At 44.8% G+C, this 7,948-nt stretch overlaps 1 long non-coding RNA gene across 3 annotated transcripts; it reads left to right on the forward strand.

Annotated features, from left to right (window-relative positions):
- Positions 1-2,631: 2,631 nt before the first annotated feature.
- LOC309352883 lies at positions 2,632-7,223 on the forward strand. 3 transcript variants are annotated; one of them, XR_014161441.1, is made up of 3 exons: positions 2,632-2,802; positions 5,695-5,837; positions 6,315-7,223. It is a non-coding gene; the product is annotated as an uncharacterized lncRNA (long non-coding RNA). The 3 variants fall into 3 exon arrangements; XR_014161442.1 differs by lacking the exon at positions 2,632-2,802 and adding an exon at positions 4,563-5,253; XR_014161443.1 differs by lacking the exon at positions 2,632-2,802 and adding an exon at positions 4,563-5,242.
- The last annotated feature ends 725 nt before the right edge of the window (positions 7,224-7,948 follow it).

Here is a 7,948-nt window from a genome sequence, read left to right on the forward strand (position 1 = left end):
AGGAAAGAATAGAAACGTCACCATAAACATTTTTAGATAGGGAATGTGTATTAATTTATGGGCACGCATCTACATTTCTTGCAAAAAAAAATCTAGATTTTTTTGTTTGGTTTTGGTATGTCACAGCAGAATAAAAAGCCATTAGAATTATTTCAACTCCCTCCCCATTAAAATCTTAATCCTGACAACAAAATAAATCCTATAAAAAGGGGGTGGGTGGGAGGAACACTTTTGAAACGTGCTCAGTTTGGGGCTTGAGAGGGAGAATCTCCTGTTTGGTAGAAATAGAGAAATCCATCCACGTGTCAGTTTTAAACTAAGAAGGAGGTGTTTTCACAGCTGACTCCAGAGGAGCCAATCGCAATTCCTGGGCGCGAATCCGCTTTGCTCCTGAAAGAAAGCCTCTCTGACTCGCCTCAGAACAGGGGGATCCACCGCACATCGAAACGATTAGCTAGGATTAGCAGCACTCCGCGCTTCTAAACCCGTTTCCCGGAAAGTTAAGTCCAACTGATCTTCAGCCGACTTACTCGAAAAGGTGCTTCCATTCACACGTGACGCTGCGCTAAATCGGACGAAGCCCCAGCAGATCGCTCCACCTGCTCTTTTGTGCTACTCAGGCCGCAACGCCAATTTACCCGGGAGTAAACTCCACTGCATTCAATAGGACTTACTTCTAAGTAGGCATGACTTAGACTGCGCTGCCAGCTTCCAATCTCTCAAAATCAGGATCCATCCGTTTGTAAGGCTTGAGGGGGAAGAGAAGCCCTATTTGGAGCAAAGCGTAAACATGCGGCACCCAGGAACCCCCAAGGCTGTTTTTTTGAAGATCTCTGCGGCCTTTTTCATCTACATTTTCCTGTGGGGAAAAAGGGGAGCAGTGAGTGCCCCTATTCTCTTAACCTGGGGGGTGGGCATGGCGGGTTGAGGTTCTCTAGGGTGTGAGAAGATCAACCTGGGAAAATAAACCTGTTTTCTGGCTGCTGAGCTCCCTGGTCACGTGGGCCAGAGTTTAAAGGTGAGGTGTTGCATGTTCCCACCTCCAGATCAATACTCTGCTTTCTGTATGGAATCAGGCAGACAAGCGGCTCTTTGTGTACTGAATATGCCTTTGACTCGGCTCTGGATTTCCACGCTGAGCGTCTCGAAGGCGAAATGAAAACAGTCTCCAACACCCCTTTTGTAGGGAAAGAGGCACACGACACAGGATTATTTCAGATTAGGATCGTTTCCTATCCAGGGCATTAAATGACTGACAAACACACATAAAACGCCTTGCTCACAGGAGTCCTGGGAACCTCAGCTGTAAGCGTCACCATATATATATATATGCCTTTATTATCAGCAATAATAATATTCGTTTTAAAAAAGGAAACATGCTCTTGGATCTGCATAAGTGTTTTGCTTTTTACCGTGCTATTTTAATTTCTTTCTCCCCCCCCCCAAAAAAGCAGTAAATTAGAGTGACTCAGGAATTGCCCCCCTTATTAATATTTGAGAAACATTGCACGCACCCCAATGTTAGGAGACGTGGGTTTGCAGGGAGCTGTTTTTACGCATGCAATAGCAAGCGTAAGGAAGGATATCAAATACTGTTTTGATATCAAATATTCTCAGCGTCTTTCTATAATTGTAAGAGGAATCCTGCATGCTTGTGCCAGAATTTAACCTTTCTCCTCTTCAGTCCTTTATATTAAAAGGGGTGTGTGTGTGTTCTCCAAATATACTTAACCTTTCTCTCTCTCTCTCTCTTAAAAAATCTATGTCATCATGACACCAGCGTGCAATATTCGAGGAGCAATCGTGGGCAGATTGAAGTCAAATTTGAGCACTCAAGTCCCATTCATTCCAGTGAGGGAGATTTAACCACCAATTCATCATCCCACCCTCCCCAATGAAAACAATGAAATGTTTAAACACACACACACAATTTAATGCTATTCGATGAATGTCTTGACATACATTGTATATGTTTTTATCTGATAGGCTTTCAGGCATCTAGTAGTATTTTTGCTCGCGTCCTGAGCAAGGTTTGTGGAAAGATCACAGGCTGAACCCCACCCCCCGCTTTCTCTCTCTCACACACGTGTGCACGTGTGCAGCACGAATGGCTGTGTCCTCGTGTGCAAAGCCTTCATTCCTCTTGGGAACAACCTAACTGTACACGGTGTGCTTGATGATTCTCTGTGAAGGTCCATCGGTGCCCTCTGATTTTTCTTTAACCCCTTGGTCTCCTTTGAAACAAACTAAATCCTCGGGTACACGTGTTTAAACACGCCGCCCAATACGTAGATACACGCATGCAATAGATATTTTAAGCGAGTTTGTATTTGCTGCAGAGGGGGAGAGAGTGAAATCTCAACATTTAATCCGGGGGCAGGGGCAGTATTTTTTTCTAGGAGGTGAAGAAGCAAAGAATAACGTGTCACTGATATTTTTTGTTGGTTGAAATGTCTTTATATTTATTTTTAAAACCCTTCCACAGGTCTGTGGGATACTAGGGAGGCAGGCGTTGGGTGGACCTGAACTCACTCTCTCTTTTTTTTAGTTTGGAAGGGTTTTTTTCTGTCCCCCTCCCCTCCTTCTCTTCCTTTTCTTTCTCCTCTTCCAAAACCATCTGGCACGTGAGTGCGGGGGTATTGATCAAATCCGTGTGTGCTGGTGACCCCATGCTAATCTATAGCGTTGCTGGCCATCAGTTTTGCTTAGGAAGCGCATCTGCCTGCCCTGTTCCGCTCCCAAACAGTCCTATGATCCTTCCTTCAGGTTCCCCTTTGCCCCAACTCCAACCTCCATTCAGGGGTAAGTCATGCTCTCTCTCTCTCTCTCTCTCTCTCTCTCTCTCTCTCTCTCTCTCTCTCTCCTTTTCTTCACATTTTGTTTTGGGGAGGTGGGGGCTGGCGGGGCGACAAAGGACCGAAATGCCGCAGAACAGGCTTTCTTGCATTTGGCGAGCTTCTCCGATTTGACTTCGTGGAACATGAATAATAATAATAATAATAATAATAATAATACTGGCGAATTAAGAGCAGGAAGGAGTCTTGCAGGAAGGCCTAGGGAGATGCCGCCCAGATACTGGCGCTGCGTTTAACATCTGGAAGAGGAGGTGGACTCGCTTTCTCTGTGGTTGTATTTAAAGCAGAGGCACCTCAGGGAAATGTCCGGACGGCGAACGCGAAGGGGAGCAGGGTTTTTTGGCTGGTGAAATGAGCTCGCCCCTTTAGAAAGGCTCAAAAGAGGCGCTGAGATCTTGGGTGCCAATTCAAAGTGAATGAATTTTAAAATCCTATTACTTCCGCCCACCACCCCAGGGGTCAACGTTAGGAGATGATCTAGGTAAGGAAGTGAGGAAGATCCTCGCTTCTTCTGGCAAGAGGGAGAAGTTTTGCAATGTGTCCGAAGTGGAATTTGAGAGTTTCATAGCTGTCTTGGTTGGAGAAAGGCGGCGAGATGGGGGAAGAAAGAGTTGGGTGCGAATTGCAAGATTTATGCGGCTGTAAATGCCAGAGAAAAAAGGGAGAAAGGAAAGGAAGAAAGCGATTGGACAAGGGAGGGATCCTGCTCCTATTGAAGGCGAATGCAGTTGGGGTTGGAGAGAGAGAGGCAGGATTGGTAGTCCGAAGCGCTTTTCTGGGTGGAGCTTTTTTTCTTGGTGCAAAATGAGGTGGTCTGCAAATCTGGCCTCAAGGTATGATCAAGGCAATGGTGGCCTTGAAACTGGTGAGTCTTAAGACTGGCCACCTGTCGGGATTTGGGGCACGGTGCCCTCCTCTCTCCATCTTCCCCCCTCTCTCTCTCCACGCCAAAAAGCTTGGGTGGGGTGGGGGGAGGAATAAATGGATGTGGGAAAGAAGAGGGCGTGCAAAGAACCGAGATGGGCGCAAGAGAAAAGGGATGACAGAGCCACCTCCCCCAAAAGCTTCGAAGTTCCTTGACTCACAGGCTGGCAAGTCAAGTCAGTTAGCCAGGAAAGATCGCACATTTCGGGGGATGAAACTCAACCCAAGAGTCCTGTGACACCTGCAAGGCTAACCCATTACTGTGGTGTCAGTCACCACCAGCTTTTCCTGTAAGGGAGCTGACGCTCCAGTCCAGGAAAACGTCCGTACAGTTGACCAATGTATAATAATAATGATGATAATGATGATCTAATAATTGCCACAGACTAACATAGTAACCACTGTTGAATTTACCACGTTTTTCACTTCGAGGTTTAAAGGGCTTATTTTTTCGTATGTGTGTGAGGGTCTCCTTTCTCTCCGTCCAACACCCCCTTATTTCCCACCTCCCAGTTTTAATCAGTAACTTCGAAAGGAGTTCTCTCTCTCTGTCTCTCTCTCTCTCCTTGTTTGGCGGGACAATCTTATCTCTGGCAACCCTGTGGCCATCTTTTGTTTTGTTAAAGCTGCCCTCTTTTCAATTCACCCTCTCCACCCCTTTCAACCCCTCCAACCAACCCCACCAACCCGCCCCCCCCCTCCTCCAGGAATCTGTTTCTTGCTGCTGGGAATCGCTAGATGGAAACGTCACCTTCTTTTAAGGTCAGAGAAAGTTAATCCTGTTTCTATTCTAACCCACCGAGGAGGACATCAGGGAGAGTTTCAAATTCGACAGAAAAGAAATAAAGAAGGGGAAAAGAAAGAGGGGAGAGCGCGCAGCCTTCCAAATCCTTGCATCAAGATAGCTCAATTATACTATTTTGGGTTTTGAGCGTGGAAGGAGAAAAGAAAAGAAAAGGCCACAGGTTTCTTTGAAAGCAGAGGAAAGCTCTAGGGTTGGATCCAGACTTAATCGCACATAAAGTAAGTTAGGCATGGCTTACTTAAGTCCCATTAAAACCCACGAGTCTAACTCGAAGTATGACCTTAAGTCTGGCGTCAACCCCGTAGACCTTTGGAAAGGGAAAAATGCGATTTACAGTACTGGTGGCTAATACGACTGCCGCTTTTGGGCGCAGGAGCACTGGGGGGGGGGCAGCGGACTCCCTTTATGAACAGAGGAAAACTTCCCAATTGAAAGCCTCAAAGGGGGAAATGGGAGGGGGTGTATGGTGAAAGAGAGGCGACATTTTGCCCCTGTCCCTCCCATTAAACTGAAGACACCCCAGGAGTTCAGCAGGCTGCCGTTTCCATCGTCCTCTTGATACGATTCCGGTGCTGTTTGTATTTCCAAGAGGACTCCATCCGGCTGAACGCCAAAGAATTTGGTTTAACTGGGATGCTGACCCCACCGTGTGAGGCTTGTGTACGCGAGGTGTGTGTACCCCTGTGCTGACCTGCATGTATGCATTCATACACCAGACTCCCCAGAAGCACACGCAAGTTGGTGGTTACAATACAATACAATACAATACAATACAATACAATACAATACAATACAATACGTTTTAGTTATTTAAATTCAAAGGCCACTTTAACCCAGCTACAGAACCTTCCCATTCTTACATCTTACGCAGTACCTTTCTTAAACATACCCAATTTTATCTTATGCATGCTTTATTTGTGAGACTGTACAACTAGACTTTATATGTGTACGTCCTTTTATATATTCTTATACATACCTCTGTCTACATTTTATTTCTATATACTTTCTGCATATGGATTGCTTAATTATACTTTATTTATCTACGTGGTTTATTTTATAACCTTCCTTCCTTTCTTTCTTTCTTTCTTTCTTTCTTTCTGAACATTTTAGTAAAAAAAAATTAAATAAAAAATCCAATGAGACTGAAAGCTTTTAACGTCCTTTATGGAGAGATCCCGAATTTTCCTTTCTCTTTCAAGCCCGCAGTCCTCTCCTGATTACAACTCAGGGACACTCTTCCCACAAATAAGAAAGTATGTATAAAATTGAGTCTTCTCCTCTCATCCCCCCTAACAAGCGACTCACCCTCCGTTTAACACGGGAGGAGGAGGCGGGCGGGGCGGCGGGGGGGTCCCGAAGCAAAGCGGCGCGAGGTCTCTTTGTTCCGCTCAAGTTGGGCGTGAAATCTTTTTGTTGCGCTTTCAAAAGGAAGGCAAAAGTTGCTGTTGATTGTCAAAGGGACAAATTTAACTCTCCGAAAGCGGAAGCTGGCTTCGGAGGAGAAACTCGGGCCGCAATTTTTTAATTTATCGCCACTTTGGGGTGGACTCTCTCGCTCGTCGAGGACATTTCACGTTTACTTGTGAGAAATCCAAAAGAGAAATCCAGCCGACGTCTCTCTTTCTGAAGTTTAAGGGAAGGAGAGGGAGAGAGGAGGAGGAGGACATACGAATTTTAAACCCGAGAAGTTTGAGCTATAAATAATTTCCTTTCTTTCTTTTTTACTTTAGGGGAAAGTTTCCCACTTGTTGGAAACGATAAATCTACAGGCAGTGACTGTTCTGAGCTATAGGAAAGCCTGCTTCGATCTGAGGTCTTTGGAAACTTTAAGAATAGCATGAAAAATTTACTAGGTTTCAGCTCTTTACGGTAGAAGGTGCCCGAAAAACTATATTTTTGGAAATATCTTTCTAAGCCGGTATGGGAACAAAGGAAATTTGTATATATATTTTTTTTAACTCCCGGGTGTTTGCTTGAAGAGTTTTCCTGGCATCCAACCAATTTCTTCACGGCTTCGCGCTCCACGCAAACACCTGCCCAAGATCCCGAAAGCACTTCCCTCAACTCCTCGGTAGTAACTTTTGCTGAAAGCAGTAAACTTCCAATTAATCGAGCAAATCAAAGCCTTGTAAACCGGCTCGTGAGCTTTCCTGCAGCTCGATCCGGAAAGCACTCGAGCGGAATTCAGTTCAAATCGGCTCAGAGATCCATCTAAATCCAACGCACAAGGAAAACCTACTCGGCAATTCCGGCTGGATTTGGACCTCGGTCTGGTCGGCGATATGGAAAACTTTTTATTTTTTTATTTTTGATGCGGTGACTTAGTTGAGTCTAATTCTTCGTTTTCCATTCGCTGACTTTATATATATATATATATATATATATATATATATATATATATATATATATATGCAGTATATATATAACTGTGTAAGATCCTACAGCTCAGAGTAGGAGAAATCCAGGCTATACCTATACTGAAAGAGGTTTGTAAAAGATCGGTTTGTAGTGGACTTCATGAGGTATATATTTAAATCTGCCAGCCTGCGTTGAGGAGGGTGCAATATGAATAATAAGAAATATAATTCATGCATGCTTTATGTTTACACATAGATTAAAATGTGTATATCTATCTCTCATTTCTCTGACATTTATTAATTGCACAAAAGACTAGCCATATAAATATATATATGGCTGTCCCAACTTTTCCTGGAAATTTCTGGTTTTAAGAGAGATCTAGCTGTCTACTAAGAGTGTCAGAAATGTTAGAAAAGACGTGTCCTGGAGATGGGAAGCTGAAAGGAAAAATAGAGGAGGGGTGTCAAAAAAGAAACAACCCATCCAGAATTGTGATTTTTGTGGGCGCCCTCCCATCCGTTCGGAAGATGCTATTTTTGTAGGCAAATGTATAGTTTAAAACTCTTCAGGAATACCCGGAATCGGCCAGGCAGAAGGAGGGCTCCCGTGCCAAATAAGGACCCCCCCCCCCGCCAACAGTACACAATTGGCATTTCCCAAGGAAAGGTTTTCATCTCGGCTGCAAGCAGTGGGCGAAGGAGACCAGAGGACAAATTTGGGACCCCAAGTCCCACCTCTTTCTCTCTTCTCTTCCCGCGGAGCCCCCGCCCCCTGAAGCAGCCACGGAAAAGGAGACCCTCCCTGCGGAAGATTCTTCATCCTTGGCTGATTTGGGATTCTCTGACAAGCGGCTTCGGGAGAAACTCAGAAAGGAGGAGAAACCGCAGTCCAGGAAAGCGAATGCCACAATAAATCTGTTTATTTAAGGTTCTTGGCTGTTTTAGCTTTTCAACTGAAGGAGGAAGAATCTAGCAGGCAGTTTAGGTCAGTGCAATAAACACACTCT

The sequence above is a fragment of the Podarcis erhardii genome (assembly GCF_964252035.2).
Source record: "Podarcis erhardii genome assembly, chromosome: 11".
Classification (NCBI taxonomy): Eukaryota; Metazoa; Chordata; class Lepidosauria; order Squamata; family Lacertidae; genus Podarcis; species Podarcis erhardii.